Source organism: Balaenoptera borealis, assembly GCF_965194805.1.
Source record: "Balaenoptera borealis genome assembly, chromosome: 2".
In the NCBI taxonomy this organism is placed as follows: Eukaryota; Metazoa; Chordata; class Mammalia; order Artiodactyla; family Balaenopteridae; genus Balaenoptera; species Balaenoptera borealis.
The window spans coordinates 178,578,743-178,598,911 of NC_138867.1; the positions used below are offsets into that span (position 1 = coordinate 178,578,743).

Here is a 20,169-nt window from a genome sequence, read left to right on the forward strand (position 1 = left end):
TTATGACGTTTTATAGAAATGAAAGACACTTATTTCAAAAGAACGGGTAAAGAGATCAAAGGAAGATTGTATGTCTAAGAATCAACTGAAAAATATTAAAATTCACAAAATAACTAGAAGAATACTATATAAAAATACAAAATGCTTTTTCTATTACCTAACATTATCTCTCTTCTTTCTTTCTTCCTATCAATCATTCAATCAATCATATTAGTTAAGGAAACTCCGGCTGCTGAAACAGATAAGCCCTGAAGTCCAGTGGTAGCATTAAAGATGGTGATATGTGGATGAATTATAAATATATTTTCTGTATTCTTTATATATTTTGACTGTAGAACTGACAGGATTTTGCAGATTACGTGTGCACTCTGAGAATAAAAAAAGGAATAAAAGATGACTTCCAAGGAATTTGGCTTGTGCAACTGCAATAATGGAACTGTCATTTATTGAAATGCGGTAAGATGGAGCAGGAACAAATTTTGGGGAAAATCGTGAATCAGTTTTGGGCATCTCAAAATTAACATGACCATCACACACAGCAGTGGAGCTTTCAAGCAGGCATTTTGAGCACACTCCAAGGATTAAACAGTACCCCAAATTAACCATCATAGAATTTAGAAAAACTTTTTATTTTGAAATAATTTTAGACTCAATAGTGTTGTAACATTTCATTCAGCTGTAGCTTGCCATGGTCACTACAAAGCCATGCTAGTTTCTTTGAAAAAATAATATTATTCAAAAATTTAGAATTTATTTTAACATAACATGAAATATTTTTTTGACCAAAAGTGGATTCCCCTTATGCCCCCCTTCCTACCAACTTTTTTTTTTTTTTTTTTGTGGCTGTACCACGCAGCTTGCAGGATCTTAGTTCCCCAACCAGGGACTGAACCTGAGCCCTCAGCTGTGAAAGTGCGGAGTCATAACCACTGGACCGCCAGGGAATTCCCTCAATTTCTTATTTTTAAATAGTTTAAACTTGCCGTGAAGTTGAAAGAATATACTGAATTGAATACACTCAACCTGGAACCATCAATTGTTAACCCTTTGCCACAAACTGCCCCCAACCATTATCCTTTTTCCCCACTGCTTAACCATTTAAAACTACAGTAAGTTGAAGACGTTATGACAGACACTTAAATGCTTTGGTATGCATCTTCTAGGAAGAAGGGCATTCTTCTACTTAGGTACAATATTGTTACTTCACCTACAAAAATTAAAAATAGTTCAGTTATATCATCTAATACACAGGCCATATTCTTACAGAGCTGGTTATTTATTTAGTCCAGGGCCCAATCAAGGTTTACATATTACATTGGTTTTTATTGTCTCTGTACACCCTTTTAATATAGAACAGTACCTTTGCCGTTTTTTTTTTCCCTCCATGACATTATTTTGAAGAATCCATGTCAGTTCCTTGTGGAATATCCCACATTATGGATGTCTCATTGTTTTCTCATGGTTTCTTTTAGCTTGTTTTTTTATTACCTGCATTTCCCATAAGTTGGAAATTACCTCTAGAGTGGTGGTTCTCAATGGGGGTGATTTTGCTCCCAGGGGACATTTGGCAATGTCTGGAGATGTTTTTGGTTTTCAAAACTGGGGGTGCTTCTGGCATTTAGTGTACAGAGGTCAGGGATGTGGTGAAATTTTCTACAATACACAGGACACCTCCCAAAATGAAGAACTGGCTGGCCCTAAATGTCAATAGAGCTGAAGTTGAGAAACCCTGGTCTAGAGCACCACTGTCTGTGATGATGGAAATGTTCTATATCTGCACTGTTCAATATCATATCCTAGAGCCACATGTGGCTATTCAGCACTTTAAATGTGGCTAGTGTGACTGAGAAACTGAATTTTCCATTTTGACTAATTTAAAGTAAATAGTCACATGTGGCTGGTGGCTAGCTTATTGGACAGCATAGGTTTGCAGGTTTAATCAGATTCAGGGTAAACATCTTTTCATGACAGGAAGAGATGAAATAAGGAACAAAGAAACTATGTAAAACAGCCAGAAAACAGGAATATGGCATTAGTAAGTCCTTACCATACAGGTAAATGGGTTAAATTCTCCAATCCAAAGGCACAGGGTGGCTGAATAGATAAAAAACAAGACCCAACTATATTTTACAGTATAGTTTACAAGAGACTCACCTCAGCTTTATGGACACACAGAGGCTCAAAGTGAAGGAATGGAAAAAGATGCAAATGGAAACCAAAAGACTGCAGGGAGCTATACTTATATCAGAAAAAATAGGCTTTAAGTCAACAAATGTAACAAGAGACAAAGAAGATCATTATATAATGATAAAGGGGATATAACAATTGTAAATATATATGCACTCAGCATCAGAGCACCTAAATATATTTAGCAAATACTAACAGATTTGAAGGGAGAAATAGACAGCAAATCAATAACAGTAAGGGACTCCAATACCCCACTTTCAACAATGGATGGGGAATTCCCTGGTCGTCCAGTGGTTAGGACTCAGTGCTTTCACCATGGGGGCCCAGGTTCGAGCTGCACAGTGCAGCCAAAAACAAACAAAAACAAAAAAACAAACAAAAATGGACAGATCATCCAGAGGAAAAAGATCAGTATTTCCAGACCGAAAATATTGACCTCAAATACATTTCAGACCAAATGGCCTTAGCAGATATATAAAGATCACTTCATCCAACCAGCAGCAGAATACACATTCTTCTCAAGTGCACATGCAACATTCTCCAGGATAGATCACATATTAGGTCACAAAATAAGTCTTAGCAAATTCAAGAAGACTTTTGAAATCATACCAGGTATCTTTTCTGAACTCAATGGTATGAAACTAGATATAAACAAGAGGAAAGCTGGAAAATTTGCAAAATATGTGGAACAATCAATGAGTCAAAGAAGAAATTAAAAGGGAAATTAAAAAATATTTTTTTTGGTAATCAGTATATGTTTATTGTAGAAAACAAAGACAAGCAAAAAGAGAAATAACCCACAATTCCATCAACTACATAAACCACAATTAATCATTTTCCTATGCACATATTTTGTAATAAAATAAGACCACATTATAATGTTTTGTAATCTGCTTTTTAAACTCAATCAGCTGTCCACGTATTTAAATATTTTTTTCAGGACATCATTTTAGTGGTTGCATTGTATTTCTTCACATGAATAAACTATATTTAAAGCAATGCCCTGTTGTTAGAGACTTGTTTCCAATCTTTCTTGCTACTGATACAATACTATAATGAATATCCTTGTAGTTAAATCTTTTACAAGTCTATTGTATCTTTTCCATAAGATAAATACCTTTATTTAAGTGGCATTGCTGAACCAAAGATATTCACATTTTAGGATTTTCTTACTTCTTACTTGATGTATAAGACCTGGTAATAACAAACCCTAACATTACAGTATGTAAAAAAATCTTGAAATAAACAAAAATCGAAACACAACATACCAAAACTTATGAGATGCAGCAAAGCAGTTATAAGAAGAAGTTTATAGCAATGAATACCTATATTAAGAAAAAAAGATCTCAAATCAAAAACCTAACTTTGAAAAAAAAAATTTTACAGGGAGGAGTCAAGATGGCAGAATAGGAGGATGCAGAATTTGTTACTTCTAACAAGTACATCAAGAATACATCTACAGGGACTTCACTGGTGGCACAGTGGCTGAGAATCCACCTGCCAGTGCAGGGGACACAGGTCCGAGCCCTGGTCCAGGAAGATCCCACATGCCGCAGAGCAACTAAGCCCATGCACCACAACTACTGAGCCTGCGTGCCACAACTACTGAAGCCCTCATGCCTAGAGGCTTTGCTCTGCAACAAGAGAAGCCACGGCAATGAGAAGCCCGTGCACTGCAACGAAGAGTAGTCCCTGCTCGCCACAACTAGAGAAAGCCCGTGCACAGCAATGAAGACCCAACACAGACAAAAATAAATAAATAAATTTATATATATATGAAAAAAGAATACATCTACAGGGCTTCCCTGATGATGCAGTGATTAAGAATCCACCTGCCAATGCAGGAGACATGGGTTTGAGCCCTGGTCCGGGAAGATCCCACATGCCGCGGAGCAACTAAGCCCGTGCGCCACAACTACTGAGCCTGCGCTCTAGAGCCCGTGAGCCACAACTACTGAGCCCGTGTGCCACAACTACTGAAGCCCGCGCTAGAGCCTGTGCTCCCAACAAGAGAAGCCACCACAATGGGAAGCCTGTGCACCACAACGAAGAGTAGCCCCTGCTCGCCGCAACTAGAGAAAAGCCCACATGCAGCAATGAAGACCCAACGCAGCCAAAAATTAAAAAAAAAAAAAGAATACATCTATAGGAACTTCCCTGGTGGTCCGGTGGTTAAGACTTTGCCTTCCAATGCAGGCGGTGTGGGTTCGATCCCTGGTCAGGGAGCTAAGATCCCACTTGCCTTGGGGCCAAAAAAAAAAAAAACAAAAAACCCCAAACATAAAACAGAAGCAACATTGTAACATATTCAATAAAGACTTTAAAAATGGTCCACATCAAAAAAAAAAAAGGTTACATCTACAAATGGAACAATTCTCACAAAAAACCTAACTTGCACCTCAAGGTACTAGAAAAGGAATAACAAACTAAGCCCAAAGTTAAGAGAAGGAAGGAGATAACAAAGATCAGAGCAGAAATAAATAAATGGAGAACAGGAAAACAATAGAAAATATCAATGAAACTAAGGGTTTTTTTTTTTTTTTTTGGCCGTACCGCAGGGCTTGCATGGGATCTTAGTTTCCCGACCAGGGAGGGATTGAACCTGGGCCCTCAGCAGTGAGAGCGCAGAGTCTTAACCACTGGACCACCAGGGAATTCCAAGAGTTGTTTTTTTTAAAAGATAATATTGACAAACCTTTAGCTAGACTTACCAAGAAAAAGAGACACGATTCAAATAAATAAAATTATACATGAAAGAGGAGACATTACAATTGATGTCACAGAAATAAAAAGGATTGGAAGAGATTAATATGAACAATTATATGCCAACAAACTGGACAACCTAGAAGAAAATGTTAAACTCTTAGAAACATACAACGTAGGGAATTGCCTGGCGATCCAGTGGCTAAGACTCCACACTCTCACTGCTGAGGGCCTGGGTTTAATCCCTCCCTGGTCGGGGAACTAAGATCCCACACAAGCTGTGCGGTGTGGCCAAAAAAAACGAAACAAACATACAACCTATCAAGACTGAATCATGAAGAAAGAAATTCTGAATAGACCAATTATGAATAAGCAGATTGAGTCGGTAATTGAGAATCTCTCAACAAAGAAAAGCCAAGGACCCGATAGCTTCACAGGTGAATTCTACCAAACATTTAAAGAAGAATTAACACCAGTTCTTTTCAAACTCTTCGAAAAAATTGAAGAGGGAATGCTTCCAAATTCATGTTATGAGGCCAGCCTTATCTGGATACCAAGGTCAAACAGCACATAGTAGCAGAGGTCAAAGTGCCATCACACCAGCAGGCAATGGTGTCTGCCAGGGCGCCTCAGCCTGCCATCTAGTGAATCCAGTTAGTAAGCCAAGAGCAGTCTAGTGGCATCTCTTTCTCATTTGGGGCAAACAGTCCTCCTCACTGTCCCATTTGTTTTACTCATATTACCTTGGGTGAAGTATCATGAAGCCACATGCAGACTGAGAGAGAAACCAGAAAGAGTTTTATACTTTTGTTACATTTGCAGTTCCTCAGGGAAAAGACAGCACTTCATGGAGGGCCACTCAGTGTAAGCACTGGGGTTAGTCACAAGGCAGAGGAAGGGAGGAGAACTGTGGGCAAGCACCTTTACTGTGGTTTTCATGGGACGGAATGGGCAAGGCAGAGTAAACAGGCTTAGGATTAGCCAGCTATATGTGAAAGTGGATCCTCCACGAAATTTATGTTCAGGGACTTCCCTGGAGGTCCAGTGATTAAAACACCATGCTCCCACTGCAGGGGGCACGGGTCTGATCCCTGGTTGGGGAAGTAAGATCCTGTATGCCCCACGGCTTGGCCAAAAAAAAAAAAAAAAAGCTAAAACTACAGAACTCTTAGAAGAAAACATAAGGGAAAAGCTTCATGACGTTGGTTTGGCAATGATTTCTTGGATACAACATTAAAAGCACAGGCAGCAGGACTTCCCCAGTGGCGCAGTCGTTAAGAATCCGCCTGCCAATGCAGGGAACGTGGGTGGGAATGTGAAATGATGCAACTGCTGTGGAAATCAGTCTGGAAGTTCCTCAAATTATTAAACAGAGAATTACCATATTCCTCTTCTGGGTATCAATCCAAAAGAACTGAAGGCAGGGACTCAAATATTTGCATGGCAATATTCACAGCAGCATTATTCACAGTAGCCCACCAATGTCAAACTCAAAAATTTACAAATTCAACTTTTTTGAGTTTTTATTTTTACTCTTTCCTTATATAAGTTTTTTTAAATATTGGAGTATAATTGATTAACAATATTGTGTTAGTTTCAGGTATACAACAAAGTGATTCAGTTATACATATATAAATTCAATTGTTTTAAACATAGCCCAAACAAGGAGATTTTCAGCCATTTAGAGCATGCCTGCTTTGCATATCCCCAAAATGATGTCTAAAATCTGCTAGCCACAGAGAAGGTAAATTCTGGGGCTATAAAGACCCCAAGTGTTGCTGCCCTTCAGAGCTTTCTGACCCAGAGACTCCCCACCAGGCTTCTGAGCACCATCACCTAGATACATAAACCCCCCTCTGCAATTGCCTTCTCCTCCTGGAATAGGAGTTTGCATACTCCCCTTCGGAGTAGCAGCCCCCATGCTATAGCTTTGGTATTTCCTCATACCATGAGGGCCTTTTCCCATAGGCAAACCTGTCGAAGTTTGTTCTACTGCCACCTCATGGTCATATCTTTTTCCTTAATCAGTCCAGAAATCACTTGAATACCCTACTTACATGTATGGCTCCCCACCTCCCCCAAGACACACACATTTAGATCCCTAATCCATTTGGAGTTTATTTTTGTGGGTGGTGTGAGGTACATATGTAATTTTATCTTTTCCCAGATGGCTAACCAGTTAGTTGTTTTAGCACTTTTCATTAAAAACTCTATTTTTGCCCCAGTGATCTGAAATACCACCTTTATGAACTAAAATTCTGTATGTTCTTGGGCCTGTTTTGAGATATTCCCATTTGATTCCTATTCATGTGCCAGTACCACAGGTTTAACTACAGTGGCTTTGTGCTATGTTTTAACATCAGTAGGGCATCATTGCTTGTTTTTCAGTGCTTCCTTGGGTATCATCAGATGTTTGTTCTTCCATATACACTTTAGCATCAATTTGCCTAACACTATTAAAAAAAAAAGCTTGTTGGAATTTTTATTAGGATTATGTTACATTTCTGAATTAACCTGGGGAAAATTGATATCTTTATGATATTAATGAATTTTATTGAAGAACAAAGGATGTTTTTCCTTTTGTTTAAGTCTATTTTGTATCTTTCAAGAGTGTTTTAAAGTCCCCCATGTGGGTTTTATACATTTCTTGTTGAGTTTAATCCAAAGTTTCTTTTTTTTGCTATTGTAATTGAGTTTTTCTCTATCACCTTACTGCTTATTGGTTTAGTAGATGGAGGCTTTTGATTTCAATATGGCAATTCCATATCCTGCTAAGATACTGAACTCTTTCATTGTCTACATCAATTTTATCATTGATTCTCTAAAGCTTTACATGTATAATATCATATCATGTGCAAAAAGAGATAGTTTTACTTCCCTTCCAATTCTTAAGTTTGCAATTAATTTCTCTTATCTAACTGCATTAGCTAATGTCACCAGTACAGACACAGACACACACATAGCTATACATATAGTCATCTTAAGAAAGTATTCATCAATTTCTATTTTCTTGAGTACCTATATCAGTAACAGCTGTTGAATTTTGTCAAAGGTTTCATCAGCATCTATGAAGATAATCATATGATTTATCTTCTTAGATGTATTGATATGGTATGTTATTTAATAGATTTCCTAATAACTGAACAAACCTTGAATTCCTAGAGTAAATTCCACTTGGTCAAGGTTTATTATTTTCTTAATGTGGTTTTGTATTCTATTTGCTAATATTTAACATAGCTCATTTGAATCAAGATTCGTAAGTGACATGGCTCTTTAATTTTCTATTTTTGTATTCTATCAGGTTTTATATGAATGTTGTCTTGCTTCATAAAAAGAATTAGGAAGTTTTTCTTTACTCTCATTGCTCTTAAAGAACTTACGGAGTATGAGAATATGTATCTGAACTTTGAAGATTTGGTATAATTTCCCTATCAAAATATCTGGGCTCTCATTTACAGTCTACTGATGCTTGACAAGGGTGCCAAAACAATTCAATAAGGGAACAAATAGTTTTTTCAACAAATGGTGCTGGGACAACTGGATATCTACATGCAAAAGAATGAAGCTGGATGACTACCTCACACCACATACAAAAACTAATTTAAAGTGGGTCAAAGAACTAAATGCAAGAGCTAAAACAAACAAAAAGAATAAATGTAAGAGCTAAAAATATAAAACTCTTAGAAGAAAACAGTGGGTAAATCTTTAGTGATCTTGGATTTGACAATGTTTCTTAAATTTGACAGCAAAAGCATAAGCAACCAAAAAAAAAATAGACAAGTTGGACTTCATCAAAATTAAAATTTGCTGTACTTCGGAGGATATCACAAAGAAGTGAAAAGACAACCTACTGAATGGGAGAAAACGTTTGGAAATTATATATCTAGTAAGGGACTGGCATCTAAAATATATAAAGAACTCTTAGAATCCAATAATAAAAAACTAACACAATCAAAGGATCTGAATAGACATTTCTCCAAATAATACATAAAAATTGCTGACAAACACATACAAAACTGCTCAATACCCACAAGTCATTGGTGAAATTAAAATAATAACTACAATGATGGGCCCTTCCTCCACTAGGGACAGGGTGGCACCTGCCGCTCTCAAGATTGCTCTCCCAAGGCAGAATAAACCAGTCCTGCTGTAGCCTCAAAAAAAAAAAAAAAATCAAAACTACAATGAAATATCACTTCATAGCAACTAGGATGGCTATAATAATACTTTTTAAAAAAGACAATCCACGTGTTGGCATGGATGAGGAGAATCTGGAACCCCCATACACTGCAGGTGACAAATAGGGTAAACATACTATTACAATATGACCCAGCAATTCCACTCCTAAGCATATACCCAAAAGAAATGAAAACATGTCCACACAAAAACTTGTAAAACAATATTTTGTAGCATTACTCACAATGGCCAAAGAGTGGAAACAAACCAAATGTCCATCAACTAACAGGAATATTATTCATCACTTAAAAAAATAAAATATTGATAAATGTTACAGCATAGATGAACCTTGAAAAGTTTATGCTACGTGAAAGAAATCAGTCACAAAAAGTCATATGGTATTTTTTAAAAACTTATATGAAATTGTCAGAATAGGCAAATCTATAGAGACAATAGATTAGTGGATGCTTACGGTTGGGGATGGGATGGGGTATTGGGGGTGATGAAACTGTTCTAAAATTGATTGTGGTAATGGTTTCAGAACTTTGTGAATATAAGAACCACTGAATGTACACTTTAAATGGGTGAATTGTATGGTATGTGAATTATGTCTCAATAAAGTTATTACCAAAACCCCATCCCCCAAGCCAAAATCCAATTCATCTGGGCTTGATGCTCTTTTGTAGTGTAAGCTCCTATAAAATTTATCCATATTGGTTTGCATTGATATTCTATTTCTAGGTTTTTGGGGGTTTTTTTTGAGTTTGGAATTTGTTTTTTATTATCTCGTTTAAAAAAATTATTATCTCACTTTTAAGGATAAAAGTGTTTAGGATGACTTTTCCTCTGATCACTGCTTAAAAGGTATTCCATATTATTTATAATAGTCAAAAAAGTGGAAACAACCCAATATCCATCAACTGATGAATGGATAAATTATGATACATCCATACAATAGAATATTATTCAATAAGAAAAAGAAATGAAGTACAGGTACATGCTACAACATGGATGGACCTTGAAAACATGTAACTCAGAGAAGCCACACACAAAGACAACAGTATCATAATATTCCATTTATATGAAATGTGGAGAATAGGCAAATCCACAGGGGCAAAAAGTAGATTAGCTGTTGCCTCAGGCTCAGGAGTGGAGTAGGAGATTATGGCCAAGAGGGCACTGGATTTTTTTTGTGATTATGAAAATGTACTAAAATTAATTGTGATGATAGATGCACAACTGTGAATATACTAAAAGCCAATGAGAAAATGTAAATTGGTAAAGCCACTATGGAGAACAGTACAGAGGTTCCTTAAAACGCTAAAAATAGAGCTACCATACGATCCTGCAATCCCAATCCTCTGCATATATCCAGAGAAGCCCATAACTTGAAAAGATACGTGCAACCCAAAGTTCACTGCAGCACTATTTACAACAGCCGAGACATGGAAGCAACCAAAATGTCCATCAACAGATGAATGGATAAAGAAGATGTGGTACATATATACAATGGAATATTACTCAGCCATAAAAAAGAATGAAATAATGTCATTTGCAGCAACATGGATGGACCTAGAGATTATCATATTAAGTCAAGTAAGCCAGAGAAAGACAAATACTATATGATATCACTTATATGTGGAATCTAAAAAAATGACACAAATGAATTTATTTACAAAACAGAAACAGACTCACAGACTTTGTAACAAACTTATGGTTATCAAAGGGGAAAGGTGGCGGGGGGGGGGGTGAGGGGGGAGGGATAAATTAGGAATTTGGGAGTAACATATACACACTACTATATATTAAATAGATAAACAACAAGGACCTACTGTATATCACAGGGAACTATACTCAATATTTTGTAATAACCTATACAGAAAAAGAATCTGAAAAAGAATATGTGTGTGTGTGTGTATCTGAATCACTTTGCTACACCTGAAACTAACACAACATTGTAAATCAACTATACTTCAATAATAAAAACAAATTTAAAACTTAAAAAAAAAAGCCAGTGAATGGTATACTTCAAATAGACTGTGTGCTATGAGCATTACATCTCAAACAAATAAAACTAAAAGAGGACTGAATTAATTAGGAGGATAGACCATTTTATGGACCAGCAGGCTTATCTTTGGAAATATATGTACATCGTTTGCATTGGGCTAAAGAAACAAGAATTCCTGAAGGGGGGGAAAAAAAAAAAAAAAAAAAAAAAAAAAAAGGCCTGTAGGAAAGCATTTGATGACCCTGCTGCGCCTGTGCACCAAGCCTTGGATCTGACTCCGCCCGGGGTCCCACCCTCCGGGGACAGGCAGTAGACAAACCCCGCCCTCCGCGTCTGTCCCGCTTCTAACCCGGCCTTCTGCGCTCCGCTCGGTCCTCCGGCCAGGCATTGTCCTCCAGGCCTGGTCGACAAGGAGAGCCTGCTTTGGATCCCGGTCCAGCTGCATTCCCTAGCGTCTAGAAGAAGCAGCCGTCGCCCCCATCCTCCCCTATCTCCGCCGCAACTCTTCAGGATCCTGGAGCGCCCGAGGCTCCGCCCCTCGTGCTGCACGCGGTGCGGTTCCGGAAGCGAAACTGCTTCCGGTTTATGGCTCATTTCGCGTTCCTCGCTGTGTCTGAGGTTGGTTTTCTCCTCTGTTGGCATCTGGTTTCGGCGCTCAGCCCCGGCCTCTCAAGCCTAGCCGGCCGGCTAGAAGTAGCGGCACCTCCTCCTGCCAGTACCCCGCGCCCAAGGCTTCCCGCCTCGGTCCCTCCAAGAGCCTCTGGCCGCTCCGCCCGGGCGGGTGTCGGTGGTGGCTCTGGCTCCCCGGTGCAGGCGGGGCCTTTTCTCCATCCGCTGTGCTCCTCTGTTCAAAAACTGCCAGAGCAACCTTTGTGTCGTTTCTCGTGAAGGAAAAGCATTTACGTTTTGGAAAACTGCCCCAGCGCCCTCTTCTACTCACCGACCTGGCGATTGCAGCGCATTCCGGTGAGCACTGGACAGAAATGCTCTGGCTGTGATCATCCGTTGTTGGGAGTTTGATAAATTATTCAGGTGTTACCTTGTGAACTATTTGTTCATGTTTTACATATCTAGTGTCTCTACATCTGTCTTCATGTGCATAGTTAAATGTTTACGGTAAACTCTGAGAGTAAGGAGATTGAAATAATTTGCAGGCATGATATTTGACCTTTGATACTTGGTTTATTGCCTCATAGATGCCTCGTATAACTCCTACAGATTAATACCCCAAGTGAAAACTCAATAGGATAATGATCAAGAGGTTTCGATAGGATCTTTAATAAATAAAATATACAAAACAAAGAAATAAAATTTAAAAAATAAACAATAAAAAAAATACGAAGAGACGACAAATACATGAAAAGGTGCTTGATATGATTAGCAACCAGGAAAATGCAAATTAAAACCACAATATGATAGTATTACACTGACTAGTCAAAAGTAAAACTAAAAAGAGTGACAGTGCCAGTTGTTGGTTGAGATGTGTATACAGGGCTAATGGACACACATTTTTAAAGATACCAACTAAATATGATCTGTTGATAACACGACAGTAATGCAGGCACATGTCCACCAGTTGAACATAAGCACTATTCGTAGCATCATTTGAAATATCCCTAAATTGGAAATAACCCAAAGGGGATTAACAGAATGGATGAAGTGTGGAATATATTTTGTGTGGCATACTCTTCAGCAAAGAGAAGGGCCAAATCACAGGTAGATAGATGCAACAACTTGGATGAACCTCACAAACGTAATGTTGAATCAAGGAATCCAGACACGAAATAATGCATGCTGTTTAATAGTGTTTCTTTAAAATTCAAAAATAGGCAGAATAGCCTAGAATGTTAAATGTCAGGATAGGGGTTTGGATTTAGAAGCATGGAATTAGTGATTTGGAAAAGAGAGACAAGGAATATGTCTGAGATGCTGGATATTGGGACATTCTGTTTCTTGATCTGAATGGTGGTTACCTGGGGCTGGTCATTTCTTGATAGTTCATTGAGATTTTTATTCATGATTGCCTCCCTTAGTTATATGTATGCTGTAATTCAATTAAAAAAAGTTCAAGAAATGGAACTAAGTGTTCTACCTCCTAAAGTTGAATGAGATATGCAGAAGTAGAACAAAATGTACTGAAAGGATGAATAAAAATAAAACCAGTACTTACTGGAAAAAAAGTAGAACTGATCAGTATTATGAAAAGGTGAAAAGATGAAAAATATATTTATATAATAGTCTTTGGAGTTAACTGTGAGATAATATGGAAAGACTTCAATTTCAACATAAAAGAAAAACAATGACATGATTCAGACCCTGTTGGAGTGGCCAGCATTAAAAATGTATTTTGATTTTTTTCTAAAATCATGATATTCAAGTTTGGATGTCTTTGGGTCAGTATTGGAACACTTACTTTTTAAGTAAATGAAGTATCAATTACCACAGTCCTCTGAAGTGGTTATTGCCCTATTCTGCGTTTATCTTACACTTAACCAGTCTTGTCTATGTATCTCGAATATATTTGTGTATATGTGGTACTCCTTATACTTTAATGGGATGGATTCTTTCTTTAACTATACTGCTCATCACCAACATAATTATTTTCATTGCCCGACTGAACTGTGAGGTCCTGAAGAAGTGTCCCCTCCTCGTTGCCTAGTACCTGGCTTGGCATAAGGAAGGCCCTTAATAAATATTTGTTAACTGAATGAAGGGATAAGAGACAGAGGGAGACAAAGGTTCCAAGCCTAACCAAGCTCTAGCAGGGGGTACTCAGGGAGACTTCTGATTTCATAAACTCTTTTGTACTTCTCCTCTCTATTATGCCTAGTAGAGGGTCTGGACTGAATTCTGGTCGTGTTAGGAATAACAACAACCACAGGAGATCAGGCTCTTGACACACTAACCCGTATCTACTCTGGGCTCTCATTTCCTAACTGGTGATTTGGGGCCAGTTCCTAATCCTGTGTGAACCTCAACTTTCTTGGTTATTAAATGACAGTTTAATACCGAATCTGGGGGGGTGGTTGTTGACGACTAAAGGAGTTTATGTATGTAGAACTACTAATAGGTGCTCAGTAAATGGCAATTCTTACTGTTAATATTTGTGTGGTATTGTATTAGATGGTTTTTAGTGGCTGTCACATGTTTCGTCTGCAGAGAGATGTTTGATGATTGAGGAAAAATGTCAGTTGCTTAATGATTGATGTTGCAAACCATTTACCCAGACTTTCTAGTGTTCAAAGAGAAATTGAACTCAACCTCTTAATTTACTCAAAAGCTTCTCTGGAGTGATCTGAGCAAGAAATGGAATGTTTTGGAAACTCTCACTATCAGATTCACAGGATGGCAGCCCTTGATCTGACTCAGAGATGTGGTGAGTCTTTGTTGATGCTTCTTTTCAAATCGTTTACTTCATGTAGTTGCAGTGGGCTGAGAGATCATGCACTGGGCCATACAAAAGGGATTGGAATGGCCACAGTTCACGTTTCTGGGATTTGGGATGCAAGAAGGTGTGTGTGCTTTTGGGGTGGATAAAATGTTCATGAACTTTATTGTGTCTGTCACACAACTCTGCCTCTTTGTACTTTGATTTGTATAACTCTAAGATGGATTTTTAAACCTGTCTTCATAGGTAGCAAGATTCAGAAAACCATTTTCTTGCTCCAGGTAACTCATGGTGCTTTGTCATACCATGGAGTTAGTGTGTTTGTGGTGTATTCTGTGCATGGTGTGGAAGAGTTTATAGGCCTGCGATTGTTGGGATTGGATTGGCTTCAGAGTATACGCCATGCTTCTTCTCTCTGAGGTCATCTTTCTGGGGACCCTTCCTGTCTTTACGAGAGAAAAACCAAGGAGACACGGATGGTGGCTCGGTTACTGATGGATTCTTCTCAGGCAAGTGAAAAGAGGACCTTTCTTCAAAATGTTGTCATGCTTGTTTCCATCAGGTAGCCATGTCTCCTTGTAATGTCCCCAAGCTTTTTAAAGCAATTAATGGCCCTGCTTAGGGAATGAGTCCCAAGTGAATTTCTCCCGGACCATGCCATCTCAGAATATACAGGGCTTACAGGGGATATGATTCTTTTATCTCAATATTTATTAATTCTTTCTGATCCTCAGTCATGTTTGTTGGCTTATTGTTTTGCTGAGTGTTATGACAGATCTTAAGGAAAGTATGTGAAAGTATCTAAGATCTAATCTCACAGAATTTGTGTGTCACTGTGGAAATAATTCATTTGTTATTAGATTTTACAGTGGTGCATTGTGTTCAGTGCTAACTACAACTTATAAATAGAGGAATAAAGCAAGAAGAGCCCACAGTAAAGCTGTTTTTAAGAAAAGTTTAATCACGTGTCAGTGATGCTGGTAAATCCACGTGACTGGATGTGATCAGACAGTGTATATAGCTAGAAAGAAGAGGTCTGGGCCCAGGAGTACCGTAGGCTTCTGGTCTACCCTCCTCAATCCCTCATGCATCTCTCTGAGAACATCAAAGAAGATGGTTTTTAGCTGAAGCCAGCATGTGTTTGATAGTTTAGCACTTAGTGACCTCCGAGGATGTGGTCGTGAACTTTACCCAGGAAGAGTGGACTTTGTTGGCTCAAACGCAGAGAGATCTCTACAGAGATGTGATGTGGGAGAACTACCAGAATCTCATTACGATAGGTGAGGCTGGCATCATTTCTTCACTGAGCTCTTTAGGAAATGAGTGTTTCTCAAGTACATTTGCTGTCAAATGGGAATACCGTGGTAAACAAGACAAACCTGGTCCCTGGCCTCATGAGCCTTACTGTCTAGAGGATTCCACCATGAAAATGATCTTTATTTCCTTTAGGGACTAAAAAATCTTAAGACTTTAAATGTGTATGAGGTTGAACATAGTTTTTAGGTCTTAGAGATCTCCAGTCACTTGAGGGCACAGAGAGAGAATGTGTTTGGATTTTTGATCCTTTAAAGAAGTTTTACTTGTTTGAGATTTTGCATGATTATTTTGCTGTTTTTTTTTTTTTAATTTATTTATTTATTTACTTATGGCTGTGCTGGGTCCTCGTTTCTGTGCGAGGGCTTTCTCTAGCTGTGGCAAGTGGGGGCCACTCTTCATCGCGGTGCGCGGGCCTCTCACTATAGCGGCCTCTCCCGTTGCAGAGCACAGGCTCCAGACGCGCAGGCTCAGCAATTATGGCTCACGGGCCCAGCCGCTCCGCAGCATGTGGGATCCTCCCAGACCAGGGCTCGAACCCGCGTCCCCCGCATCGGCAGGCAGACTCTCAACCACTGCGCCACCAGGGAAGCCCTATTTTGCTGTTTTTAAGTTAAACTTCACTGTCTTCAGAAACCCCGAAGGCTAAAGTGTTGGTTCCCGACTCAAGGACATGTTTTTCATGTCTTGCAAGGTCCTCTTTATGTGTTTTTCCTTTAAGCAGGGTACAAATCATGCAAACCGCATCTCAACTCTCCTTTGGAAGGAGCAGAAGAGCTGAGGACAGGAGCAAGAGGAGTTCTGCAGGGTGAGTTCATGGCAGATAGGGTTTTTAAAAAAAATAAATTTGTTTATTTATTTGTTTTTATTTTTGGCTGTGTTGGGTCTTCATTGCGGTGCGTGGGCTTCTCATTGCGGTGGCTTCTCTTGTTGTGGAGCATGGGCTCTAGAGCACAGGCTCAGTAGTTGTGGCTCACGGGCTTAGTTGCTCCGTGGCATGTTGGATCTTCCTGGACCAGGGCTCAAACCCGTGTCCCCTGCATTGGCAGAATGATTCTTAACCACTGCCCCAGGGTTCTTAACCAGGGAAGCCCCAGATAGGGTTTTATGAAGAGCAGTGAGAGTCTGGGAAAGGGGCGGTGCCTTTGGAAATGTCACTCTGCAAACTTAAAGGTGTACTCTCTTTTCTGAGAAGACTAAGGCCATTTGGCTTCTGAGTTTCTTCAGGAACCTTCAACTCCTGTTTACCTTTAAATTCCATTGATCTTCTCAACCTCAGAAAGATCTGTCCATCTCATTTGAAAATTTCATTATTTACAGGTAGCTGTTTTCACCATACCTTCTTATTTATTTATTTATTGGCTGCACCACACGGCATGTGAGTTTTTAGTTCCCCAACCAGGGATCGAACCCATGCCCCCTGCAGTGGAAGTGCAGAGTCCTAACCACTGGACTGCCCAGGAATTCCCTCACCATACCTTCTTATATTGTTTTCCTGATTCTATCGTCTTTTTGTTTACCATCAGCCTTTCTTTTCCAGAGTGTTATAACTTGGTAAATTATCCACAATTTTTAAACCATACCCTTATCGTTGTCAAACTCCTAACACAACCAAACTTTGTGGTCCATCTTCCCTTTTGTTTCATCATTTTTATTATGTTTCATTCATATTAAGAAAGACACATGTGCCATATGCTTTTTTTTTTGAGGTAAAATGCATATAAATTAACCATTTTAGTGAATGTAAATTATTGTTATTGAGTACATTTCAAAAGGACACCCAGTATCCGTTAAGCAGTCATTTTACATTCATCTCCTACCCCCAATCCCTGCAACCACTAATCTGCTTTCTTTATGATTTTACCTATTCTCTATATATCATATAACTGGAATCATACAAAATGTGATAGGCTTCTTTCAGTTGCACAGTGTTTTCATCTATGTTCATCCATGTTGTAGTATGTATCAGTACTTCATTCCTTTTTATGGGTGAATAATAGTCAATTTCATGTCGATTTACATTTTGTTTATCCAGTTGTATGCTGATGGACATTTTTCCCCCACGTTTAGCAATTGTGAATACTCCTGTTAACATTTCTGTACATATATTTGAATACCTGTTTTTAACTCTTTTGGGTACATACCTAAACATAGAATCGCAGGGGCATATGGTCATTTTATGTTTAACTTGTTAAGGATTACCAAACTATTTTATACAGAGGCTGTACCATATTACAGTCTCACCAGCAATGTAGAAGAGTTCCAGTTATTTCATATCCTTGCCAACACTTCTTATTTCCTTTTTTTTAATACTAACCATTTTAGCAGGTATAAAATGATATCTTTTTTTAAAAATTTATTTATTTAATTTATTTATTTTTGGCTGCATTGGGTCTTCGTTGCTGCATGCGGGGTTTCTCTAGTTGCAGTGAGCGGGGGCTACTCTTTGTTGTGGTATGCGGTCTTCTCACTGTGGTGGCTTCTCTTGTTGCAGAGCACAGGCTCTAGGTGCGCAGGCTTCAGTAGTTGTGGCTCACGGGCTCTAGAGCACAGGCTCAGTAGTTGTGGCACATGGGCTTAGTTGCTCCGCGGCATGGGAGATCTTCCCGGACCAGGGCTCAAACCCATGTCCCCTGCATTGGCAGGCGGACTCTTAACCAGTGTGCCATCAGGGAAGTCCCTTAATTATTTTTGTTCTACATTCTTTCTAGTGCAGCCCTTGAAATCTGTGTTCTACTAGCCTAGTGGTCACCTTAGAATGACAGAAATTCCTTAAATGCCTGAAGCCATGAAAAGAAAATTAACAATTCTCTTTTAGTGCCTTGCCAGGCTGTTTACAACTCTTCCTTAGCCTTCCCTTCCTGCTTGAATGCATCTTGAGGGTCAGCCAGAGGTGAAGGCTTTCGGTCCTCTCTGGCCTTTCTGACCTTGCATCCGGCCCTGCGCATGCTTGCAGACTTCTTAACTCTCTGGTAAACGTTCGAGTTTTTATATGCCCCTATTCACCCGCATATAACATTCCCAACTTGTTCCTCCCAAGGCTTTTCAGTCTGTCTACTATTTGTCCCAACCATTTTCCCTTTCCTCAAGCTGCTGCAGCCAATACTTCACCGGTAGACACTTTCAGCAGAAGCTGCCTCACTCCTGGGAACTCTCTGAGTTGGGTGAAATAAAGGCAAGCTCATGCACCGATACTCAAGGAAGCTGCCAGACAGATTGAAACACACAATGGCAGTTCTTTGAGAACAAGGTCCATGTTGCTCCTTTTGGCACTAGCAGCTTGTTCAAGAGGTGCATCCTGCCATCTCCATGGCTGCAGCTGATCTGGAGAGTGTGGATGGTAGGTGGGAGGTTAAAATGCCACAGCACTCTCTCAGGGAAATACAGCTGCTTCTTTCTTTTTACCATTTGCTTGGTGGTTGTATATTTTTTGCTAGATTCTGAATTCTGCAAGAGTTGGTTCTGGTAGTTTTTGTAAGCTTGTTAGTTTTCTTACCATGGGAAGGAGCCACCAGAATCTAACGCATTTTGTGATGTCATTCTTTGTTCCTTATGCTTTGAAATAACTTTATCCCACAATTTTTCCTCAAACTTGAATTTTTCCACTTTATTTCGGAATTGGATTTGCAACTTAAAACCAAAGGTCCCACACCTCTTCAAGATATTTCTGTGGAAAAAGCATCAAATGGAATATAATTGGTAAGATCTCCAAGAAACAATTTTTCTCCTCCATATCAGGGCCAGAAGCACAAAATCCATGAGAATTATATGAGGTAAATGTCATTTACCTAGAGAAAGCAGAGTCTATGAAGAGATTCTCTGAATATCAAGAATTTGAGAAGTACTCTAAACTTACTTCAAACCTACTTCTCCTTAGAGGTCTCACATGTAAACATCCATATTATATGTAACTCTGATATCCAGTTTTTGAAACACAATGTACCCTAAATAATTATCAGAAAAACTCTCTAAGATGCTCTGTGAAAATAGAGAATGTAATTCAGGGTCCTGGCCTCATAGCTTATTCAACTTAAAATAACTCAGAAACAGAGGAGGAACTCTGCACACTTAATGGAAATGGGGGAAAATTAACTATGATAATGTTTCCAATGCATAATCATTGTGAGGGGGGAGAAATTCTATTATTATAATTAATGTGAAAAAGTCCTTAGTTATTATTTATACCTTAATCAACAGGAGAGAAGCAATCCTGGAGAGGAATAATATGGCTCTAACCTGTGTGGAAAAGTGTTTGGTGAACACTCATTTCTTATGACACACACGAGAACTCACGTTAGACAGAAAACTTCTAAGGGTAATCAGAGTCGAAAAGCCTTCAAAAAGAACTTTATTCATACTTTGCTCAAGGAAATCAGTGCTGGGGAGAAAACTT

General features: G+C 38.9%; 2 long non-coding RNA genes across 4 annotated transcripts in view; one reads left to right on the top strand and one right to left on the bottom strand.

Annotated features, from left to right (window-relative positions):
* Positions 1-8: 8 nt before the first annotated feature.
* LOC309623396 lies at positions 9-11,515 on the bottom strand. The gene is made up of 2 exons (XR_014241353.1): positions 11,424-11,515; positions 9-9,177 (listed from the first exon to the last, which is right to left on the bottom strand). It is a non-coding gene; the product is annotated as an uncharacterized lncRNA (long non-coding RNA).
* A 416-nt stretch (positions 11,516-11,931) lies between these two features.
* Positions 11,932-20,169, top strand: part of LOC309623395 — a 40,291-nt gene continuing 32,053 nt past the window's right edge. The window contains exons 1-3 of one of the 3 annotated variants that reach the window (XR_014241350.1): positions 11,932-12,040; positions 14,355-14,971; positions 16,501-16,584. This is a non-coding gene — a long non-coding RNA (uncharacterized lncRNA). Of the gene's footprint in view, positions 12,041-14,301; positions 14,972-16,500; positions 16,585-20,169 lie in introns of those variants that run through there. The other 2 variants (XR_014241351.1, XR_014241352.1) reach the window with 2 other exon arrangements.